Here is a 13,517-nt window from a genome sequence, read left to right as displayed (position 1 = left end):
GTTGCTGCCCCCCCCCAGCGCCCCATATATGGTGCCACGGCCCTACCCGGCATGCCGAGGCCGTTCCCTGACACGGGGCGAGGGCTATTAATACCCACGCTCTGGCCCACATGGAAGCATTCCCGCTGCCTCTCTTGGCCGGCTGCCCAGAGCCGAGGGCGCAGGTGCCATGGGCAAAGGCCCGCAGGGGAGGGGCGCCGCCGGGCTGCAAGCACCAGGGACGCCACACGCCAGGGTTCTCTGCTTCGGCCTCCTCGCCCCGACTGGGTTTGGGGGCCGATCTGTACACGTTCCCCCTGTAAGCCCTGGCGCAGCCTCGCCTGGGTCCCCACCCCTCTGCAGGAGCTGCAGGCAAGGCCCCCTCTAAACTGTGGAGTCTTGTGAGCGAAAATTCTACCATGTGAGCTCCTCCCCCAGGGACGCCACACGCCAGGGTTCTCTGCTTCGGCCTCCTCGCCCCGACTGGGTTTGGGGGCCGATCTGTACACGTTCCCCCTGTAAGCCCTGGCGCAGCCTCGCCTGGGTCCCCACCCCTCTGCAGGAGCTGCAGGCAAGGCCCCCTCTAAACTGTGGAGTCTTGTGAGCGAAAATTCTACCATGTGAGCTCCTGGCATTAAAGTGGTGAGCGAGCGATTTGGCACCTGCATGAATCAGTTTGCTCCGGAGCCCTCCTTCCTGAGCGAAGGCAAGAATGTGTGAGCCAGAGGCTAAAAAACTGTGAGCTAGGTCACACTCACTCAGCTTAGAGGGAACACTGGCAATGTTCCCTCTGAGCTGTGGGGGCTTGTGAGCGAAAACTCTACCAGGTGAGCTCCTGGCATGAAAGTTGTGAGCGAGCGATTTGGCTCCTGCATTAATCAGTTTGCTCCGGAGCCCTCCTTTCTGAGCGAAGGCAAGAATGTGTGAGCCAGAGGCTAAAAAACTGTGAGCTAGCTCACACTCACTCAGTTTAGAGGGGACACTGGTCACCACCAATGCTCCCTCTAAGCTGTGGAGTCTTGTGAGTGAAAACTCTACCTGGTGAGCTCCTGGCATTAAAGCTGTGAGCGAGCCATTTGGCGGCTACATAAATCAGTTTGCTCTGGCGCACTCCTTCCTAAACAGAGACAAAAACGTGTGAACCGGAGGCTAAGAAGCTGTGAGCCGGCTCACACTCGCTCAGCTTAGAGGGAACACTGGCTGCAGATGCCAGTTCCGCACAGAGGGCTGCCGCCTCACATGCCCTCCGCTGGCATCGCTCCGCGGGGCGTTGGCTGCCGGTGGGGGGAAGCAGGCAGCAGCCTGCTCAGCCCCCTCCTCCAGCAACACCCAAGCGAGCAAGACCCGGCTTGCGACGTCTCCCTGGTGCCAGCGGATTCCACAAGGAGGCTGGGACGGAGGGTGGGGGAGCCAGGCAACCGAGCCGGGCAGGGTCGGTTTGCAAGCAGGAGCCTCCAGAATTCCATGCTGCCGCCCTGGCTCGCCTCCAGTGCTCCCTCTCAGCTGAGTGAGTGTGAGCCAGCTCACAGTGTTTAAACCTCCGGCTCACAGATTTCTGTCTTTGCTCAGGAAGGAGGGCTCCGGAGCAGTGTTCCCTCTAAGCTGAGCTAGTTTTTAGTTTTTAGCCTCTGGCTCACGGATTTTTGTCTTCGCTCAGGAAGGAGGGCGCCAGAGCAGTGTTCCCTCTAAGCCGAGTTTAGTGTGAGCCAGCTCACAGTATTTTAGCCCCCGGCTCACACGTTTGTCTCCGCTCAGGAAGGAGGGCTCCAATGCTCCCTGTAGGCCTTGGAATCCTGTGAGCAAAAATTCTACTTGGTGAGCTACTGGCAAGAAAGTTGTGAGCGAGCCACTGTAGTGGCACCTCCTATTTAAAGGCCTGGCGGAAGAGCTCCGTCTTGCAGGCCCTGTGGAACTGTAAAAGGTCCCGCGGGGCCCTGATCTCCTCCGGGAGCTCGTTCCACCAGTAAGGAGCCGCCACAGCAAAGGCTCTGGTACAGGTGACCCTTGCATCCTTGGGGCCCGGAATAGTCAACCGATGTTGGGCCCCTGACCGCAGCGCTCTCCGGGGTACATATGGGGAACTTGAGGGGAACTGATCTCTTTGGTCTGGAGATGAGTGGCAATTCCAGGAGATCCCCAGGCCCCACCTCGAGGTTGGGAACCCTATGCCTGAGTGGGTGACTAACGCCTGCTAAAGACCTCTGTCGGTTGGGGAGCCCTATTGAGCGGCTTGCCCATACCTGGGAGGACTGAATGGCAAAAACAGAAACACACACACACACACAAATAGTAAAAAAATGGAGAATGCAACAAATACGTAAAAGGTAAAGGTAAAGGTTCCCTTGCTTGAAAGCCTGTCGAATCCGACTCTAGGGATGCGGTGCTCATCTCTGTTTCAAAGCCGAAGAGCCAGCGCTGTCCGAAGACGTTTCCGTGGTCATGTGGCCGGCATGACTAAACACCAAGGCGCACGGAACGCTGTTACCTTCCCACTGGAGTGGTCCCTATTTATCTACTTGCAATTTCTTGCTTTCGAACTGCTAGGTGGGCAGGAGCTGGAACTAGAGACGGGAGCTCACTCCGTCATGCGGCGCACTTGGGTCTCGAACTGCTGAACTACCGACCTTCCACAGCCTGCCGTTCAATATGCACAAATAGGTACATCTGGTTATTCTGCATCACTTTTGTGCTTCCTCCGTTCTCGGCGTCCCTTTCCCCTCCCAGCTTCTGGTTTTGTTTTACGTCCCCTGGGGGCCGCGGCCATCTGGATGCCCAACTCACCCCAGCCTCCTGCGAACAGTCCCTTATTTCTTGCCCGACACCAAAGCGGCCAAGAGGACAGCCGGTCTCATCTTCCGTTGGGAAGCGGACGCTGCTTTATTTGCTTTGGTTTTTATTGTTTGTAATTGTTTTATTTATACTGTAACCCACCTAGAGTTCCACAAGAGAGAGAGAAAAGCATCTAATAAGGGTAGGTAGGTAGGCAGGCAGGCAGGCAGGAAGGAAGGAAGATAATGTAAATAGCTATAATTTTGTTGTTGTTCAGTCACACAGTCGAGTTCGACTCTTCGCGGCCCACGGACAAGATCTCACCAGGCCTTCCTGTCTTCCGCCGTCCTCTGAGGTTTGCTCAATTTCATGTTCGTTGCATCAATGACACTGTCTGACCATCTCATCCTTTGCCGTCCCCGTCTTCTTTGACCTTCAATCTTTCCCAGCATCAGGGTCTTCTCCTCCAGTGAGGGCTCCCTTCTCATTGGGTGGCCAAAGTATTTGAGCTTCAGTTCCATTATCTGGCCTTCCAGGGAACAGTCAGGGTTGATTTCTTTTAGGATTGACTGATTTGATCTTCTTGCAGTCCAAGGGACTCTCAAGAGTCTCCTCCAGCACCATAGTTCAAAAGAATCTATTCTTCGGCGCTCGGCCTTCCTTATGGTCCAACTCTCGCAGCCATACATGACTACTGGGTTAATACATGATTAAATAGCTATAATGCAATCAGTTAATATTGGCGAGGCAAGGAGCGAGCGAGCGAAGGAGGCCGGACCAACCAGCGCGGAGGCGGAGCAACGCAGCAGGCCGGAGCCTCATCGGGACAGAGGCTGCAGCGGAGCATGCGCGGAAGTGCGAGTGGTCCTGGCCCGGAAATAGAATCGCTACAGCCGGAAGAAGAGAACTCCAAAGACCAGCACCAGAAGGACGCCGCCGACTACCGCCCGCAAGAACAACAACCGAAGATCCGCCGCAAAAAAAAAAGGGTGCCTGATAGGGTAGTCACCACCCCTGTATGTCTGTGGCCCTAAGTTAGATTCTGTAAATGTGATTAGTACCCTCTGTAAGCCGCCCAGAGACCCTTAGGGGTTAGGGCGGGATAGCAAATCGAATAAATAAATAAATAAATATTAATAGACTACTGTGTACGTTGCCAATGCTACAGTGAGATAGCGTACAGGAAGAAGGAGGAGGAGGAGGAGGAGGAGGCAGCGATTGGATTTATACCCCGCCCTTCACTACCCAAAGATGTCTCAGAACGGCTTACAGACTCCTTTCCCTCCCCCTCCCCACAACAGACACCCTGGGAGGTAGGTGGGGGCTGAGAGAGCTCTGACAGAAACAGCTCTTTTTTCAAGAACAGCTCTGACAGAACTATGGCTTGCCCAAGGTCATCCAGCCAGGTGCAAGTGGACGAGTGGGGAATCAAGCCCAGTTCTCCCCGATTAGAGTCCGTGCACTTCACCACTGCACCAAACTGGCTCTCATGCACAAAACAGAGGAGGAGAGAACATTGTAAGCTGCTTTGGGTCCCCTTTGGGGAGAAAGGATATAAATAAAGTAACAAGAAGACAACAAAAAGATTGGATGTATACCCCGTGCTTCACTACCTGAGGGAGTAGGGTTGCCAGCCTCCAGGTGGGGCCTGGAGATCTCCCACTTTTACAATGGATCCCCGGCTAACAGAGATCAGCTCCCCTGGAGAAAATGGCTGCTTTGAAGGGTGGGCTCTGTCCTTCCCCTCCCCAAACCCCGCCCTCTCCCGGATCCACCCCCAAAGTCTCGGGGTATTTTCCAACCCAGACATGGCAACCAATGGTCCCTCTCAGCTGTGGGATCTTGTGAACAACAATTCTACTTTGTGAGCTACTGGCCTTAAAGTTGTGAGCGAGCCATTTGGCTGCTGCATAAATTAGTTTGCTCTGGAGCCCTCCTTCCTGAGCGAGGACAAAAATGCATGAGCCGGAGGCTACAAAACTGTGAGCTGGCTCACCCTGACAGCTTAGAGGGAACACTGCCTGTGAGGTAGGTGGGGCTGAGAGAGCTCTCTGGAGGACTGCCCTTGAGAGAACAGCTCTGAAAGAACTTGTGACTGACCCAAGGTCACCCCAGCAGCTGCATGTGGAGGAGTGGGGGAATCAAACCCAGCTCTCCCAGATTAGAGTCTACGCGCCTAACCCCTACACCAAACTGGCTCTCAAGTAAATAAATAAAACCCGCTCGCCAATCCCCAGGAAGAAAGGCGAGCAGGTGGTTTCCTTTTCATTCCTTACCACTGTAAAGGACCACAACTAAAAAACCACAACCGAAACGCAAAGCACCATCGAAGCTCCAGCAAGCTCACTAATCCATTAAAGCTCGGGCGTAACCATCTACCAATTAAGCGCTGCAACGCGCCACAGTGAGTTCTTTCCAGCGTTGGCATCATCGGTGCGATGGGACAATGCCTGCCCTCATAAGGTGTATCAGGATCCTGCCCCCTCTTGGGCCTTTGCTCTGCTGGGGCCACCCCCCCCCAACTCCATAGAGCGCCACTCCTTGGGAGGTAGGCTGACCGTTCACCTTGCTTCCCCATGCACTGAATAACGTGCTTTCATTCCTCTTGCAATGCACTTTGCAACTGGATTCGACCGTGCAAAATGGCAAAACCCACTTGATTGCAAAAGTGGAAGTGCGCTGAAGGTGTGTTATAAGCAGTGTTCCCTCTAAGCTGAGTCAGTGTGAGCTACCTCACCGTTCTCTAGCCTCTGGCTCACCCATTTTGTCTTAGCTCAGGAAGGAGGGTGTGATGACCTCCTTATTCTGGAGGTCTGGTTTCACTTTAAAAGTGTTCTTTTTATTCTGTTTATCTGGGTATATACGGCTGCCACCAGGACATTTTAAGGATTTCCAAACCTTTATACTTTACTGTTGCTCTTCCTATTTTGGTAGACCGAGTTCAAGGCTTACGAGGGACTATGTGGTCCTGAGGAAGTATTTCTTTCAGCGCTGGTATACTTGAATTAAAGAGGATTTATTGAAATAAATCATAAATAAGAGGGTAGAACAATGTAACTAGTAATGTGTAAATAATGAACCATTGCTTGGTGTATCACACACTATCTTCTCCCTTACTGACAGGGATCTTTTCAGGTAACTTTGTATCACTGGTTTATCTCAATGCCATACAGGTTCACTGTCTCTTTCCAGTCTGTTATAACACCCAAACTTTACTATAACATTTCTTCACTTAAACTTCACGTTTTCATAGACTCAGCCCTCAGATCTCTTTCCCTTTTTCATTGAACAACCTCAGCTGTTCTTAACTGCTTCAACACAGAACTAACTTATTCCCCACAGGACTGCTTCTCTCTCCTTTCATACCCAGAACTAACTGAACTTATCAACTGTCAAAACTGGAACTGTAAAACCTGACTGACATACATACTCATCCACCCATTTTCACTTCCAAAACCCCCTCTCTGTCAACCACCAATCATACCACACTTGCCTCTCTCAACCACTCTAGTCTATCTACAACAGCCATGCAACCAAACTTTTAAAGAGACACGCACACACAAAAAACAAGGAATCGTTACAGAGGGCTTCAGAGCAAACTGATGTACGCAGGAGCCAAATCGCTCACCTCACAACGTTAATGCCAGTCGCTCACAAGGTAGACGTTTTGCTCACAAGACTCCGCAGCTTAGAGGGAGCATTGGTTATAAGCATGTGTGGAAGTGCAGGGGAGGGGAGAGAGAACCACCTGAAAAACCTAAAAAGATGGGTGTGTGTGTGTGCGGGGGGGAAATGCACAAAAAGGAATTGAACGGAGAAAACGTATCGAGCAAATGCCATTCTGTTACACCTTCTAAAATTCTAGGCCCAAAGGAGCCCCAGAAGACGCACCGTGCCTGCGACAAGGCCTCAGTCTAACATTGCCAGCTTTGGGTGGGGAAATACCTGGCCATTTTGGGGGTGGAGCCTGAGGAGGGCGGGGTCTGGGGAGGGGAGGGACTTACATGGGATATGATGCCACAGAGCCCACCTAGGGTTGCCAGGTCTTCCCTGGCGGCGTGTGTGTGTGTTCAGTCTTCGTCTGGGAATCTTCAGGTGTGCGCAAAGCACACGCACCATGATGATGTCACCCAGAGGCGATGTCATCGCGCCGGGCCTATTGGGTTAGATGCTCTAGCATTTTTTTGGGGGGGGGGACTCTATGGTCACCACAGAGTTTCTGCCCAAATGCTAGAGCGGCCCCCGAGTGATGTGCCCGGCATGATGACGTCACCTCTGGGTGACGTTATCGTGCTGGGCACATCGGGGGGGGGAGGACGGGGCTCTTTGGGGCAGGCCCCCCCTGCCACGCAGCTGGTCAGCTGAGGATTGCAGCCCCCGAAATCAGGAGAGCCCCCAACCCCTTTGGGGGAATGACTACCCTACCACCTTCCAAAGCAGCCATTTTCTCCAGGTGACCTGACATATATTGCCTGGAGATCAGTTGTTGTAGCAGACAAAATTGGATGTTGGGCACTCTCTCTCTCTCTCTCCCTGTCTCTGTCACTCTGTCTGTCTGTCTGTCCCTCTCCATTCACTCTCTCTCTCTCTCTCTCTCTCTCTCTCTCTCTCTCTCTCTCCCTGTCTCTGTCACTCTGTCTGTCTGTCTGTCCCTCTCTCTGCATCTGTGTCTCTCTCCGTCTCTCTGTTTGTCTATCTGTCTGTCTGTCCGTCTCTCTCTCTCAGTTTTCCACCCTGAAATCACTGAGGTGGTAAAACAGGCTTCAAAGTTCATAGGTAATACCAGAGGAATTTCAGAAAGCTGAGTACTGGCCTAGATCCAGTAATCTCTGGACACTTCGTGCCTTCTCTATGTCAGGCAGAAGCGGCTAACTTAGGCAAAAAACCCCAATAATACAGGGGTGGCCAAACTGTGGCTCAGGAGCCACATGCGGATCTTTCACATATCTTGTGCAGCTCCCGGCGGGGCAGCTGAGAAATCGAAGGGGAGGGCCTGCTTTCCCTCCCTCTCTCCGTCCCACCTTCCTTCTTTGTTTCTCTCCCTCTCTTTCTTTCCTCTCTTTCTTTCCACCTCTCTCTTCTTCTCTCCCTCTTAGACAACTAAATATTATTAGCAAACAAATAAATATCATTGGACAAATAAATACTATTATCGATACCTGTTTTGACCCCTTTGGTTTTTATTTTTGGCATTTGCCTCGACACAGAGAGCGCTCCCTCTTTTTGTGTCGTACCTCTGAGGATGCCAGTCACAGCTGCTGGCGAAACGTCAGGTCCTACCATGCCAAGACCACGGCCACACAACTCGGAAAATCTACAAGAACTAATGAACTCCGTCCATGAAAGCCTTCGACAACACAGAGTCACATTTAAGGTTAATAAAAAGCAAATTTGCATATATTTCAATAAAAAACATGTGTGTGACATTCGTTCACGTCTGGCCGCTCTCAAACTTCTGACGCTTATTCTATATCAGTGATGGTGAACCTTTTAGCGACCGAGTGCCCAAACTGCCACCCAAAACCCACTTATTGATCGCAAAGTGCCAACACGGCAATTTGACCTGAATACTGAGGTTTTACTTTAGAAAAAACAACCCATACATTAACTTAAGAGGATCCGAACAAAGTAAGGAAAGCAATCCCAAATGCTTTCACTTAAAATTATTTGGCAGAGAATTCGACACTTTAATGGTGGTCTGGGCCTGGCTGGAGCGATGGCACGTGTGCCCACAGAGAGGGCTCTGAGTGCCACCTCCGGCACCCGTGCCATAGGTTCGCCACCACTGTTCTATACGGTTGCTGAGCGAGTTTGGCCACCCTTGCAAGAATATACGTACATATGTTAATTTGAGTAATGGATACGGGCTGCAGAATTCAGATTTCCCCCCACCCCAAACTGGGACCGCTTTCCTTTGAACGGCTATACTGACCGCAGCCGCGCCCAGGGAGAGGACGGGGATTTCTTTTGCTATGCCATGACAGAGACACCAATAAAAGGACTGGCTGAGCGAGGATTCCAGGCTAACGTGGCCCAGCCCGGCCACCTGTCAATTCGTAACCCCAGGGGCACGTGTTGGATGCAGCAACAAAGTCCATAGCTGGTGCCACTGTGGCTGCGGGTGGCACAGGACCCTCTGACCGTTAGCAAATAATAGCACCATTTGAATCCAGGAGCACCTTAAAAAAGGTAAAGATTCCCTTGCTGGAAAGCCAGTCGAGTCCGACTCCAGGGTTGCGGTGCTCATCTCCGTTTCCAAGCCGAAGAGCCAGCGCTGTCCAAGGACGTTTCCGTGATCACGTGGCCGGCATGACTAAACACCAAGGCGCACGGAACGCTGTTCCCTTCCCACCGAAGTGGTACCTGTTTATCTACTTGCAATTTCTTGCTTTCGAACGGCTAGGTTGGCCGGAGCTGGAACTAGAGACGAGAGCTCACTCTGTCATGCAGCACACTCGGGTCTTGAACTGCTGAACTACTGACCTTTGACAGCCTGCAGTTCAGCGTTTTAACCACTTGAGCCACCGCAGCTCCCATACAAGCATTTAGGTAAAGGTTCCCTTGCTGGAAAGCCAGTCGAGTCCGACTCCAGGTTTGCGGTGCGCATCTCTGTTTCAAAGCCGAAGAGCCAGCGCTGTCCGAAGATGTTTCCGTGGTCATGTGGCCGGCATGACTAAACAGCAAGGCGCACGGAACGCTGTTCCCTTCCCACCGAAGTGGCACCTATTTATCTACTTGCAATCTCTTGCTTTCGAACTGCTAGGTTGGCCGGAGCTGGAACTAGAGACGGGAGCTCACTCCGTCATGCGGCAACTCGGGTCTCGAACTGCTGAACTACCGACCTTCCACAGCCTGCAGATCAGCGTTTTAACTACTTGAGCCACCGCAGCTCCCATACAAGCATTTAGGTAAAGGTAAAGGTTCCCTTGCTGCAAAGCCAGTCGAGTCCAACTCCAGGGTTGCGATGCTCATCTCCGTTTCAAAGCCGAAGAGCCAGCGCTGTCCGAAGCATGACAGGTGGGGGATTTGAACCTGTGTCTCCTAGGACCTGGTCCAACCACTGTATCACACTGGTGCTGGATATCCAAGCAGACTGTCGGAGATCCGGAAAAGCTCCTTGAAAACGTGGTTGGAGGCATTTCTGTGGAGTTTTACTTATTTATTTAGATGCTCGTACCTCGCTTTTGTCCCCAACGGGGGCCCAAACCAGCTTGCAACGTTACTCCTGTCTTCTCCACATTAAATGCACAACGACAACCCGGGCAGGTAGGCCAGGCCGAGAATGAGGGACCCACCCAAAATTATCCAGCGAGCTTCCAGGGCAGGGTAGAGATCGGAACTCTCCCCGATCCAGGTAGACGCCACTGCAGGGATCGAAGAAACGTCTCGGGCTGTTTTGCAGGGAAGTTCCCACAAAGCGGTACGGTAGCTACAGCGGGACATTTTGGGGCCCTGTCGCCTTCATTCAAAGCCCCCGCCCTACAAATAGCCATGCCAGAAACCTTATTTTGGACCATGACCAGGTGGTACAGGGCTAGCAGAAAGGGGGATTGCGGGAGATGTACTGAAGGTCCCCTTCTAAACTTTCTTGCCTTGTGGAAAGGAAATTAAAAGGCATTTCAATGCCTGCTGAAGACAATTAAATGCTCTCTCAGCTGTGTTTTCCCTAGGAACTGACCTGCTTGCTGCCCTGTCCCTTGAAAGGGAAGGGCTAGAAACAGGATCTCACAATAGAAGAACTCCTTTTGGGCACTCCATGAAATTGCTGAGCAGTCGGACTGGAATGGATAAAAGGAAGTCCTTTTTCACCCAAAGAGTGATTCACGCATGGAACTCACTGCCACAGGAGGTGACGGCGGCTACAAGCGTGGATGGCTTCAAGAGGGAACTGGATAAGCATGTGGAGCAGAGGTCCATCGGTGGCAGCCACAAGGTATAGGTAGAAAATCTGAGTCTGGGGCAAGGGATGCTCTGTCTTCTTGGTGCTTGGGGGGGCAACAGTGGGAGGGCTTCTAATGTCCTGGCCCCACTGGTGGACCTCCTGATGGCACTGGTGTTTCTGGCCACTGTGTGACACAGAGTGTTGGACTGGGTGGGCCACTGGCCTGATCCAACATTGGCATCTCTCTTATGTTCTTATAAGAGGGAATTGTATAAACATATCGAGCTGAAGTCCATCAGTGGCTATTAGCCACAAGGAACAGATAGGAACTCTCGGTCTGGGGCAAGGGATGCTCTGTATCCTTGGGGCTTAGGGGGAGGGGGCAACAGTGGGAGGGCTTCTGGTGTCCTGGCCCCACTGCTGGACCTCCTGAGGGCACCTGGTGTTTTTGGCCACTGTGTGACAAAGTGTTGGACTGGAGGGGCCATTGGCCTGATCCAGCATTGCCTTCTCTTACGTTCTTACGTTCTTATGATTGGAGTCTCCCCCTTTGAAGACAGGCATTCAGATTGATTTAATTAATCGTAGTTTAACTGCCCCCTGTTTTTAAGCCGCTCTGTGACTCCTCCGGGTACTGAAGGGCGGGGTATAAATCCAATCTCCTCCTCCTCCTCCTCCTTTTAAAAATACCCCGAGATAATTACAGGGGTGAACTCGCTTGTAGTGTAGAATGTAAAAAGAGAGCCAGTTTGGTGTAGTAGTTAAGTGAGTGGACTCTAATCTGGGAGAACCGGGTTTGATTCCCCACTCCTCCACTTGCAGCTGCTGGATGACCTTGGGGCAACCCATAGTTCTGACAAGAGCTGTTCTTGAAAAAGCGCAGTTTCTGTCCGAGCTCTCTCAGCCCCACCGACCTCACAGGGTGTCTGTTGTGGGGAGGGAAAAGGAAAGGAGTTTGTCAGCCGCTTTGAGACACCTTTGGGTAGTGAAGGGCCATGGGGTATAAATCCAATCTCTTCTTCTTCTTCTATTGAGCAGAGGTCCACCATATCATGGAAGAGGCTAAGAAATGCTGAGAAGGGCCTCATGTGCTTTCTCTGAACTGCTGACTCCAACAGTTCAGCATGCATGACCACGTCCAGCAACCACAACGGTGTCCCTGGCTCGCTGAAGCAGAAGATTCCGAAGGAAATCACCCCAACTGCCTCAAAGCCCTGGAAGCTTTTGAAATCAGATCACGTTTCTCTTCTCTCTCTTCCCAGTTCCCGGAAGCTGGCAGGACTCAGCCTCCTGGCAGGGTCTCTTCTCCTAGCCTCCCCCATGAAAAGGTTCCCGGTTTTGAATTCAGCCAGGATTTCGGCAAGGCAAACGGTGCTCCAGATTGAACAAGGAAAGGAAGGGAAAGGACGAAAAAGAGCCCCCATGGCTCCAGAGCCAAACTTAAGAACATGCAAAGAGCCCTACTGGGTCAAACCACTGAGGATCCATCCAGTCCAGCATCTCATCTCACACAGAGTGGCCAACCAGTTCCTCTGGAGGGCATGAAGGCCGAGGCCTTCCCCTAATAAGGACATCAGAAGAGCCCTGCTGGGTCAGATCAGGGAGGGTCCCTCTAGTCCAGCCTCCCGTCTCACCTCGTTGCCTCCTGGCTCTGGGATTCAGAGGTTGACTGCCCCTGAAAGTGGAGGTTCCCCTCAGTCACCATAGCTAGTAGCCATTGATAGTTTCCCCCCATGAATCTATTTAACCTCCTTTAACTTGGCTTAGTATGGACCCAAATGGGTCTCTGCAAAAAAAAGAAAATGAAATCTTAAAGTTAAGGTGTGCTAGAGGGTGTACAGGGTGCTGGAATAAGCGGTGTGTGAAGGGAATGGTGGGTTAAGGTTCTTATAGGACTAAGGGGCTTCTTGGAGATCCTTTATAAAAAAACGGAAATGATAGAGGTGAACAGCTGCCAGTAATCCGTGTGTGAATCATGCACTAAATTAATCACACGGCGTGCTCCTTGTATAACTGCACATGCCACTTCCAAACCACAAACTCTTGACAACTAGTGTTTGGGCTGCAGAAACTTTGCAGACTATTATTCAACTTGTTGGCCTATTAGCAATGGTTAGTTGTATGAACACGTGAAGCTGCCTTAAATCAGACCCTGGGTCCCTCGAGGTCAGTCTTGTCTACTCAGACCGGCAGTGACTCTCCAGGGTCTCGGGTGGAGGTCTTTCACACCACCTACTGCCTGGTCCTTTTTACTGGAGATGCCGGGATCGAACCTGCGTGCAAAGCAGCTGCTCTTCCACTGAGCCACAGCCCTCTTTCAGTTACACAAAGGAGCTTTCTTCTACTGCCTCTTTGTTGACCTTTCACTTTGAAATCTGATATAACTTGGCTCTTGATTTAGAAAAGGTTGCTTGCCGATCCTTGTCCTAACCCTTGTCGCTGTGCTCTGATGAAGAGGATTGACAACCAAGGCAAAGCAGATCAATCATTTTCTCAAAGGTTTTCATTTGGCTCTTGATTTAGAAAAGGTTGCTTGCCGATCCTTGTCCTAACCTTTGTCGCTGTGCTCTGATGAAGAGGATTGGCAACCAAGGCAAAGCAGATCAATCATTTCCTCAAAGCTTTTCAGTTCCAGAAAAAGCACTTCCTTCCCACCACGCTCAACACCACCTTCTCGTTTTGAATTCACCACACTTTTTTTCTTTCAGAAACAACTGGTTGCCATTAATGCCCCTACAGTGCCTTCACTTGCCATAGCTACCAGAAATCTGGCTAGCCTCAAGCACTTCCTTCCCACCACACTCAGCACCACCTTCTCTTTTGGAATTCACCACACTTTATTCCTTTCAGAAACACTCGGTTGCCATTAATCCCCCTAAAGTGTCTT

The sequence above is a fragment of the Gekko japonicus genome, unplaced genomic scaffold (genome assembly GCF_001447785.1).
Source record: "Gekko japonicus isolate JY-2015 unplaced genomic scaffold, Gekko_japonicus_V1.1 scaffold6588, whole genome shotgun sequence".
Lineage (NCBI taxonomy): Eukaryota > Metazoa > Chordata > Lepidosauria > Squamata > Gekkonidae > Gekko > Gekko japonicus.
The sequence above is the reverse complement of the archived record's forward strand: the minus strand, read 5'-3'. Positions refer to the sequence as shown.